This window comes from Ostrinia nubilalis, chromosome 13 (assembly GCF_963855985.1).
Source record: "Ostrinia nubilalis chromosome 13, ilOstNubi1.1, whole genome shotgun sequence".
Taxonomy (NCBI): Eukaryota; Metazoa; Arthropoda; class Insecta; order Lepidoptera; family Crambidae; genus Ostrinia; species Ostrinia nubilalis.
In genome coordinates, this window is record NC_087100.1 from 4504228 (window position 1) to 4516311 (window position 12084).

The window sequence follows — 12084 nt, forward strand, 5'->3', positions numbered from 1 at the left end:
TTAAGTCTTTTAACAGTTCAACAGCGCGTGTGTCATTACTTTCTATTCTTTATTCAACATTCACATTCGTATCACTCGGAGATAAGTATGAGATAACCGTCAAGTTAACTGGTACGTAATTAGTCTGTCACTTTACCGCCATCCTTTACAAAAACTTTATCTCTCGGCCCATCAACCGGCTGAGACTCGCGGCAAAAAAAGGAAAACAAACCGTCTCGATGCCGATTATTATTAATGAACCTCCGCGTATATCTAATGGACTTTCGCCGTCGAATAAACAATTAACATTGCGTTATTTCGGCATCGGCGTTCGTCTACGTGACAGTGAGGCGTGTTCGTGTTTAAGTGATAACATGCGCATATATCACCGTTCGGCTGATACACCTGCGAGGCCACGCCCACCGCGCCTCGCTCCGCGCACCCCTGCCCCACCCTTGTCTTTCGCTTCGCCATCATCAAGATACCATTCCACGTTCAGTCGCCGGCGGGGGCTGTCTTCATTGTCGCATGCCTGTATCTTGCGGATCGTGTTTTTCAATCGTGTGCAGTGTGAACTAACTTTTGGTGTTGAATTGACTGTTCTGTTCCCGTCATTGTCGTTGAAGACCTTGAACTATTGCATGTAAGTGATGAATAATGTTTTTTACTTAATTTTTCAAGTATCAGAACTGTTTATGTTTGAGATAACTCCGGCGGTGCCTGATAAGGGTATAAATAAATCTCCGTTCCCCAATATGAAATTAAAACGATTTTGATGACTTGATAAGAATATTTATTATGTATTCGGTTGCCATAGAAACTAATGTTTAAAGAAATGTCGTCAAATACTTGTTGCTTCAGTGTGGGCGGAGTTTGTAGTTTGAAAATGTTATTATTACGCACGCGCGAAACGATGTGACGCCTTTTTCCGTTTACAAACGAAAGTATACCACCACATCCGCATTCGTAAAAAGAATTTAGGAATATTCCGCTTGAATACAGATTTGCTAAAGTACCAAGTTACGTACCTTCTCTACGTATGATGTCTCAAAAGATACGTTTCATGGAAAATGTGACAATAGAATACGACATCAGAATACCACATTGTTTATTATAAGTAATGGTTAAGTTGGGAAACGTTCTTGTGATTACAACACCACTTATGGTCTATTTAGATGTCCGGTATTAACTTGAAATAAGCAATCTTGCATTGCTAAAGAAAGGAAAAGGAAAATTTGTTAAGATAAGTAGATGATGGAAAACACACTTTTTACAGTCAATGACATGAAATCACATAAAGCTTATTTATTTCTGCAAATAGGCTTTAAAAAGTACTTTTACACGTCCCAGTATTAACCCTACCACTGCTTCAGGACAATAAATGGGCTAGTGCATGGTTGTTAATTGCAACAACGAAAAATAAAATGCGCTTTCGTCCATGAATTTGTGACTTTTAAATTCTATTCAGTAGAGGTGCGTCATTCTATCTTTTACCGTTAAGCAGATAATTTGCGTAGACAACCATTTTTAAATGACTGTAGGCTGTAAATTTAAGCTACAATATTTCTGCAAAAACATTTTGAATTGATCAGACATATTGTAGTGGTGGTCTACCAAGACCTTGTTCTTTTATGAGCTAGTTTTATGACTGATAATAGCCAATAATGTACACCTAGTGGCACGTATCAGGAAACTCGTAGGTGCGCGTAACGAGTACTTACAGAGCTATGGTGATGTATGTTTATGACTGTATTGCAGCTTATCAAAAGTTCTGAACTACTGGGTTGAATTTGACTTCTTTTTTCGGCAGATAAGCATGCACCTGAAGTTTTTCGCTTCTTTGCTCGTTGGACAGGCGACCTAAGGTCAAAGTTTGACTCTACAATCATTATTTTGTATTTTAAGAGATCAGCAGTGGACAGATAGTCTTAACAAATAGTGAGTAAAGCATCATTTAGGGATGCTATTCACTTCTAAAGTTATCGAATACTTAATTATTATTATAATAAACAGAAATACTACTTAACTTTTCCGTTTAATACTCGTTGGTTAACTGGCAATTTAGCTTTTTAACACCAAACTTCTTAGGTTGGTTTCGACCAAACAAGAATAAATATTAATCTCAGAATTAACTTGTCATTTTGATATTATATTTCCCATACTGAAACTGTCAATGTGCCTGTTACACCGGGAGTTATACTTGGATAAAAGTTTGGTCGAGTCGGGCCTTAATCGAACCCATGTGTTCTGTTTTAATTTTATCATCAAACTTTTTGAATTCAAATGACCGGTACAGACTACAGTTCCCAAGTGTAAAGAATGAACGGGTCCACATTATACATCAGGATCTAGATGAGTGGTCGATACGGACGTATTAGTCACGTCTCTGCTATTAGTCGAGGGTAAAGACAGGGAGACACGCGAGTGCTTGATTAAGATATCCCAGTTGATACAAGCGAATAACGGAAATGAGTACAATCGTTAATTAATTGAGACTAGAATAGTCACGATCAGAAACCGTTCTGACTCTGAGCTTATTGATGTTTATTAGTCTCAGAATTTGGGGATATTAAGTCTTCGCTATTAGTCGAGGGTAAAGACAGGGAGACACGCGAGTGCTTGATTAAGATATCCCAGTTGATACAAGCGAATAACGGAAATGAGTACAATCGTTAATTAATTGAGACTAGAATAGTCACGATCAGAAACCGTTCTGACTCTGAGCTTATTGATGTTTATTAGTCTCAGAATTTGGGGATATTAAGTCTTCGCTATTAGTCGAGGGTAAAGACAGGGAGACACGCGAGTGCTTGATTAAGATATCCCAGTTGATACAAGCGAATAACGGAAATGAGTGCAATTGTTAATTAATTTAGACTGGAATAGTCACGATCAGAAACCGTTCTGACTGAGCTTATTAACGTTTATTCACAGATTTTGGTGATATTAAGTCTTCGCTATTAGTCGAGGGTAAAGACAGGGAGACACGCAAGTACTTGATTAAGATACTGCAGATACAAGCGAATAACGGAAACAAGTGCAATTGTTAATTAATTGCGACAAGAATAGTCACGATCAGAAACCGTTCTGACTCTGAGATTATACGTTTATTAGTCTCAGATTTTGGTGCTATATAAATTTACTATGTTGGTTTAGCATAATATTTGCAATTATAACAATAAACAGCTTAAGTATTAGATATACATTTTAATCGAAATCCATAAAGTTGTTTGTGTTTTTACTTTTAGAACTTTTAGTATCAAATACGAGTATACCTTAATAAGTATCTTAATTGGAAATAATATGAATCACCAAAACAAGTTAATTAAAACTGAAACTGCTAATGATAAACTATGAGGTTACCTACGAGCATAATATGGCCAATATCCGTTGGTTACGATGGCCATAAATGACCACAGTTGTTCCATGAATACGTCAGCAACAAAAATATCTACATACATCCAGGAGCGCACAGCAGCTGCGGGGCTACTCCCAAAAACGTAATTCGAAGTCCAACATTTTTCATCCCTCTCACCCTAAGCGAGATGCCAGCATGAGCGACAGTAACAGATGAACCTGAAACTACTGGTAGCCCTGCTGGTGGTCAGCGTACACCTACAGATTAGCCCCCCGCGTTCGTGCCACCACGTGTACATTATTGACCATTAACGACCATAAAACTCATAAACGCACGCGCCGAGAACGTTCCTGTCGCCCACGCATGACATATCGGTTTACTTGAATAAGCTTCTGGTAAACAATAAATTATCTAAAATATTTGGAATCATATGCCCAGTTTATGAATTGAGATTTTTACCTTGAGCGTGCTCATTTTCTGCTTAATTATGAACTTTTCATATGATATTCATAAAAATCTAAATGCTTAAACCGGGCATTAGATCCGTAAGCAATGCAATATTGAAAAATTAAGTAATCAAAAGCTCTATCTAAGCAGCTTCGTTTTTTATACTACAGTTTGGGTCCAAATATGCCAATTTCTTCGGAATTCTATTCCTATAGTCATAGGTGTGAGTCGCTGAAAATTTACCTTTTTACAATAGCTAAAACAAGTTGTATTTTGGTTGTTAAACTAGCTCTACAATTACAACTCAATTCACAAGTTCATTATTATACACATGCTCCACTAATGACACCTACATATGAATTGAGGCCAAGCGTTTGCTCCCAAGTGCATTACCACCTTCGCTCCACCATTGCCCCGGGCTCGCCTTAATGCCAATAGAGTCGTTGCACCGTATGTTCTCAAATTGAGATCAAGATTGATGTGTGTGCACTATGTAAATCATGTAGCGCGCCTCGATATTTCATTGTCTATCATGTTTTATATGTCTGGCAAGCGTTTGTTTTTTATTTTTTGTTTCGTTCATTTCAATAGTAACATTTATACTTTTAGAAAATATTTTGGATGTTTTACACAGCGCTAACTATTCTCAAAACTAACCACAGCTTGTATAATGGTCGTCTGTCAGACAATAAATATATTAAATAGGTATACCTACGTAAATTATTTTAGTAAACATAATATACATCATTTAATATAGACCCTGACATAATGCAGACGCATATTTTATATTTATACGAATGAACAGATTACCTAAGACCTCTAGAATACGCGAACAATCAGGACCAAACAACGGTCAACTTTACTATAAAATATTCTGCTACTAATTTTGTTTTCTAATAACAAACTCGTATTCCCATCGTAAATTATATTTGAGACAGTCTTAAAAATAACTAAACAGACAGAATCATAAATAAGTCAGATTAAAGCAAACTATTCTTCCGTATTATTTACTGTACAAATTACATTGGCTTGCACTCAAAACGATGCTTCTCTTACAAAAAATGTGACCTGAAATAAATCAAGACCGTTGAACCCGGCGGTTATTGCTCGGCCAAATGTAATTCTCGCGTTATACAAACAATAGTTTTCTTGATTTAATCGATTTAAGTTCGGTGTCGGCCGAGCGACGGGAAGTCTTCAATTACATTTATTGTACGTACCTTATTCATTCCACTCGAATATATCTCGTGTATATGCCTATGCGTGAGTAACATCCGGCCAGGGATACATCTGCCTGCATCTCCTTCACAACTTATCGCCTTGTTGATGTCATCTTTAATTATTTCAATGTTCCGCTTATCTTTGCGTCTTCGGAGAAATCTCTCTCTGTCTTCTGAATACAGGAATTCGTATTCGTTAGACCAGTCGAATGAAAGACATTGCGCTTTCCGATCCCTCATAAATGCTCGCACATTGATTTCAAATCGAAGTCTTCAATAAGATTTATATCAATAGCTTCTATTCATCCGTCTCTTTTACTCGACCATCTATCTCGAGATCGCTTTGAATTATGTAAATGGTATTTACTGGATGGTCATTTTAATTTTATTCGTCAAATCTATCGGAACAGTTAGAGCCGAATTTGATTTATAGCCGGGTGTTTAGTATGAGGTACGACCGCGGCTCTTTATAAGTCAGCTCTTGCCCTGACAGGAGATGGATGTCTGGAGGCGAGCTGTTCCTTATTGCTGTCGTTTGTTCTTGAATTTATTGGACACGAAGTAACGGTCGCTCCACGCCGACCCTTCAGTCGTCCGCCGTGCCCACATAATATATGAACCAGGGAAATGCCATCCGCGTAAACCTGTTGACTTTCTTAAACGTCATAAGTTATCGCCCAAATATATGGGACTGCAAGCTGCACAGCTATGTCGTAATTGAATTTATTTTGCTGCACGCTTGTAGCTTGCCAACGTCAGTGTTTCCTTGTGTTGCTGATAGATTTATTTTGCTGTTGATTGTAACTTTATAGGTATCCTACAAGGGTTAAGTAGGTTCTGGGAAATGCAGTGAAATTACTCGCGTTGAATCTAACGAGCATCACATTTCTTTACGTATACAAACGCATATTTGCATCGCTGATTTAAGAGATGGATAAATACTGTAGATGTTTTTCACATGGGTGTGGTTCTGCAAGTGTACTTCTGCACATGCGTTAACTATCACCTTTATTTTTGCTAATCTTGTTTACGAAGATAAAAACCGGCTAACTTCATATCACAACTCAAGCACGATAGAGCAATGAATATGTACTAACTAGCAGTGGCGGCATTATTTATGAAGACCGATACCATCGGAACGGACTTGTCAATCACACTATGGATATTTCAGACGTCAGAATTACCCACTAACAAACTGGAGCGTTCAAATTTAGATCTTGTTCCATTGTAACAGGGGTGCAACTGTAACTCGGTTAAGAAAGTGCGCGCGTGCAGTCTGATCTGCCACGGCCATCGATCATTCATAGGCGCAAGCGTAACGAGGCTCATTCGACGTGAGATACGACTATCGCGACTGTTTTTACACTATCCCACCTGCCACGTCTGTGGCATGCCTTAGTTTTTTACTGATTGATCATGAACATTTTACCGTATCAATATTACATCAGAAGACTTCATCTCTCCTGGCATTTCATGGTTGTCTTCTGAATAGTTAACTTGAAGTGTTTGTCATATTATCACCGCAGCCCATCCGTCAGGTAAAGTATTCATATTGAAATATCATTGTGTGATGTTAGGCATTGTCGTCTTAACGTTTCTAAAGGATTCCTTGAAAGCTCGCCATCAAATTGGGAGTTTGCATAATTGAATAAGTAATGCGGCGCGGGCGCACGTAGACTGACGTCGGTAATGGCCGAGCCCTAACGATCAGATCCTATCGCGCGACGTTTCAATACAACGTGGATCAATCGGGCTGATCCAGCGACGCATCGCCCAATCAGTAGGGATCGGAAGATTTGACAGCCGGGTACGTGTTATCGGTCAATTATTTGAACGTAAATGTCGAATGAAATTGGCATTAATTAAATTCGTATCCCATGATTTCCAAGCAAGATGGTTATCAAGGAATCCAGCTAGAAAACTATTTACTTATCAGCCTATGAAACGAGACCATGAGACCAACAGAGCTTAAGTTATGCCTGGGTTTTAATATTATCAAATAAGAAATGAGATGATCTAAGAGAAATGATAGAAACTGCCAATGCCTAACGGCAGGTCATATTATGTTCAGCTGTGGACGTTCACCCATACCGTTCAAATACCGGGATCAATGAGTTTTTTAAATAAAATTAAGACCATAATTCACACTTCACAGTCTCGGTCGCTATTTACAGACACGATAAGTAAGTTATCGCGTGCAGTTTCCTGTTGGGTTTTTTATTGTCACTAATAGAATATACGTTTTCGCAGAATGTGGCAGACTATTCTTAACTCCGAATCGCAAGTGGAGGTCACACGAAAGTGTGCCTTAAAATTTATAATTTTCGAGTGACGTGACGTTGTGTTTTTGCATAAACTCTACCTTTTAAACGTACGACTTTCCTCGTCCTTACATTTTTTACTGCACAGCAAAAAGTGACACCTGTAAAGTTAAATGCTTTATCGATATTTTGAGTTAAAAAAAATTACAATGCATTCTTAATGTGCTAGCGAGTCGCACAATTTGTACCGTTGATACATAGTATTGTGACTGGAGGTATCGGACAAGTATTCTTGTGCGTCGTTACTTGTCTTCGAGATATCAACTCTATCGAATTACGAAGTAAATGACATCATAAGTGCCCGGCATGATTTCCCGATTCAATGAGTTCGTTAATATTTTTTATCTTGAAGCGCTACGTCCCTTGGCGGCGGAATGCCTTTAAAGAGGTATTAGGGCTGCCAAGTTCAAAACACTTCAAACATTGGTCATTGCTATTTTTATGAAGTTTCGTTCTTTATCGATTCTGCGGAAATGCGGTTTAAAAATAAGTTAGTCACTATAATCTGATGTCTGATAAACTAATTGATATCGTATTATCGTTTTCCATAAAAGAACTTGAAAGAACTCAAACAATTATCGTGACTGTCATAAGAAATGTATGCACTTCAAAAATATTTGATAATCACGTCAACCCTATTCACTCATCAGCAGTTCCATGTTCGTAACGTCTATTAAACAAATTAGAGTGACAACCCTATCTCCATCACGTGGTGAGATATGAAAGTGGGCTTTTGTCCGTTGTTTCCCATTTTAGTTGATCATTGTAATGCGTGTGTGATGGGTGTTCAAATCGCCGGTGATATGAGTCTTCGTTGTCTATGTCCCGAGAAAGTGTCGCCGTGTCGTTGCGTTATTTTTCATTTGCATTGCATGAAACTTCTCTATTCTGTTTTTGGAAACCATTGTTCACTGTTCCATGACCCGCTTTTGCTGTAAAAATATTAGTAACTCTACATTATTTAGAACTCATATAGCTCTCTGTGTCTATTTAAATAAGAAAAGGCAGTTCTAACGAAATAAACGTTAATTATGTGTCTGTAAATACCTATAAATTTTTGAATGATGAGTATTCATTACCCCGATGTTCAGCTAGAGAAAGCCGACTGAAAATATGGCTGACATTTATTCGCGATAATTTCAATACTTAAAGGGTAATCTAGTCAATAAATATAAATCTCTGTGTCAGTTTCATAAACTAGAGGCAGAGTAAATACTGAATACGACATTTATGAAACCCTAGTCGCAGCCGTTTAATGAAGACTGTAATGTTCCTGAGATAAGTTTAGTCATACCATTATTGGAAAGATTCTCGATAAGTCACGGATGTAAATGATCAAAAAACATAATGAATTTGACGGGCGTTTCGAGTGTGATGTAACGTAGCCGGTGCTGTACAGCCTGTGTCTTACACCGGCTGATAAATGACTGATAGCTCGACAACCACGCCGACAGACGGCTCCACAATATTGTCTCATTTATTGCTAATGATCTATTGACCATCCAACCGTACGGTATCGATATCTCAGACACTCTTTACACCTTACGCAACTCTACTTTCTAATTTAACTTCACCGTTTAATTAACATACGTTAATCACTAATTACGCTCTCATGTTCTCACAGTTCGTGCCATAATTCACAACGAAATATTATCAAATTCACTACGTTCTAAATCGACCTCATATTTTACATAAACACACGCTACGTAGCGTAAGCAACGTGTAATTTTACAAAAATATCACTATAATAACGTTCCACGAAATTGCTGTGATTTGTTTCTGAACTTTCTGGGCCGTCGATATTATGCGATCGCTCGTGATTACACTTGTCTACGGACCGCAAAATAGTGTTCCTATATTCAAGTTAGAGCTTTAGTGTAAATAACAACTTTCTCTCCATCTTTATGATTACAATTGCAAAAATGTTATTTCAACAAGCGTAAATAGATAAAAGCGAGTGATTTATTATTCCAATCATCATTTCTTAGAAGGCGACACACAAAACCGAGCGAAACAAGGCAAACATCTTAAGTTTTTGACAACATTTAAAAATGACAACTATAAACACACTCAAAAACGATAAATTAAAGCCCAATCCAAATTGAACCATACCGTTAACGAAAGTAAAGTTTCTCATATGCAAAATTACGATTGCCTAGACACCAATAAGTTCTATTGTGAAAAAACGATCGGTTCGTTACGGTCTTTTCGTCAGTTGTTTTTGTGTAGTTCCCGCAATCGAGATAACGAGTTTGGAACTCCGGTTGGTGACGGAGTTGTATAATCTCACCCTCTCAAAATTCTGGATTTATTGACGAATTTGTCACCGCATTGCAGCCGATAAGCGAAATTATGTTTTAGTGACTCAAGACAGCTTTTACTGTCTTGAATTTATCGGTTTCAGCGATAAGGGTCTTTTTTGTCGGTTCTCGTGGTTCGTTATCGTTCGTTAGTTGCAGTAACCCGCCGTCTGCGGCGAGCGCCATTAGCATCATCAATAACGTACTCCACATAAAGGATGCACTATTTCTCTAACCTCCATCAGGAATTAATTTCATCGACCGGTGGTTGCGGGCCTGGCGAGAGGTCTGTAATTATCGTAGCATCGATTTTGTGCTCAGTAATGAAGATATCGCCCCATCTTCTTTATTGCAATAATGAAATATGGAAACAGTTGGAGCGGGCATGACTTATTGCCAGGGATTTATGTGAATGGAGATCCGCTAGCCGCAGGAAGTTCATTAAGATCTGGTTGAGTACTTTGAAAAATCATCGCGGTTGTTCATGATTTATTATGGAGTTGGCATTTTGAGAGGATGCCAAGTTCGCACCTTACTTTGTCTTTGAGGACAGAGTAATTGTTTCAACATGTTATTATAACATCGGAAATGTCAATCGATAATGCGATTTGCAATAAGTTCCTGCTGAAAACCATAAAAATTGTGTTTTACTACGAGCCATTTCATTTGGATGTTACTTAACACTCTGTTGAATCATCATAGGCCGTTAAGTTATTATCCAAATAGCGTATGGCTGTGAATGGAGCTGATAAATCTTTTGAATCATGTGAATACATAAAATATTTGAATAATTTAGAAATGGGAGTTGTAATGTTGTGTAAATTTTGCCTCTGAGCCAGCGATATACTGTGAGCCGACCGCTGGGCCGGTAAAAAGTGGCCGATCATAAATTATATTTTTACGGCCCAGTTACGTTTCCATGACGCGTCGCACGCGCATCCTATAATCAGGGCTGCTACCTGCTAGCTCGGGCTTTCTCGAAGATATACAGTTAGGTTTACAATTGTATTCAAGTGGAATCGGTGTGTAATTTTTAGATTGTAGATAGCATTCTCCGATTCTTCAATATTTTGTTTGAAAAATTATAGGTACTAAGTATAATATTCAAAAATTTAAAAGTATCCAAACATTACCTATCCACTGTTTGTGTCAAAGAAATAATAAATTCAAAACTATTGTTTATTTTGACGGAAGTCATACTAGGCATGTTATGAAACTTGGAAGTTCATCTTTTGTAACTATACCTATTATTGTAAGTTCTTGGTTTTTTTATCCAACATGGCATTTTTTTATTTCTCAATGATAGAGCCGTTTTAAAGTCTGTCCCTTAATTTGCTGTAGCCAAATTGGTCATCACTAAAGTGACAGCCCTGATTATAATCCAAGGCATAGATAGGCCGTTCACCGCTACGACTTCGAGCCGAGAAGTCCGAGTGGACGTGCATAAATAATCGAGCGTAATCACTTTTTATCAGCGCGATACACTATTTAAGCGATTCTTGATCTTGGCGTTTATACCGAATAGCCCTCGAGATGACAGCACATCAAACTAAACTCTGTAGCATCTTATGGAGTTGTAATAAGTTCTATTCTGCCATAAAACTGTATGGTCTGATGTGCTCTCGACTCTACCAAAGCAGTATTGTTGCGCAAACTTTATTACTTCAGTTTTATAAGTAGAGAAGGTAACCATGACTGAACCTGACTCTGGAGGTTCCCTGAGGCTAAGTTAGCCGTCATTGGTTAGGTTTTTATTGACAATCAAGTATTATAATGTAATTATTCAGGAGATTTAGATAGGATAGAGATAAGAACGAGAGGTAGAGAACAGTCCCCTCCCCTCATCTAATACAGTGTTTTTCGCTGACCATACAACTATGATATTTGCTCTACAAAATCAAGGTTCAGGGTACCTGACTGTCCTTTCTATGGCTGCAGTTGAGTAACGTCAAAGAAGATGCTTGGTATTTATTGTCACTAGTCCTTTTACTGAACTCATCAATTCTCTACTTTTTCTGCATTTATGTAAACGTATTCTTTGTTCTTTTCAGAAAACGGATCCTGTACGGTCATAGACAAGTACGAGTAAACCAACGTGATATAAATGTAAGTGTGTTAATTATAATATTCGCAATCATATAAGTACTGCTACAGCAAGATGCCAACTTATATTTTACTATTACGATTCAAATGATGACCCGAATCGATGTTTGTGCTTCTTAATGCACAGATTTTACGATGGCTCGATATCTGAAACATTTTGTATCGATGTCGTAAGATGTAATCTCGAATGATTCATGAAGTAGTTTTCATAACTACGCTGTTTATTGGTTGTAAATATCAATACTCGTTTTAAGTGCTATAAATGAAATTTATCATATCCATTAAGTTTCGATTTAGATATATGTGAATTTGCATAGAAAATTAAACGAAATTTTCTCATTTAATAACATATTTTC

The 12084-nt window shown here is 37.7% G+C and overlaps 1 protein-coding gene across 1 annotated transcript in view; it reads left to right on the forward strand.

Moving 5' to 3' along the window:
* The first annotated feature begins 449 nt into the window (after positions 1-449).
* The window catches only part of LOC135077456 (protein N-terminal asparagine amidohydrolase), a 43091-nt gene continuing 31456 nt past the window's right edge, over positions 450-12084 (forward strand). Inside the window, exons 1-2 of the mRNA XM_063972005.1 lie at positions 450-622; positions 11677-11731. The gene's annotated coding sequence lies outside the window, so the exon portion shown is untranslated. The remainder of the gene's footprint in view (positions 623-11676; positions 11732-12084) is intronic.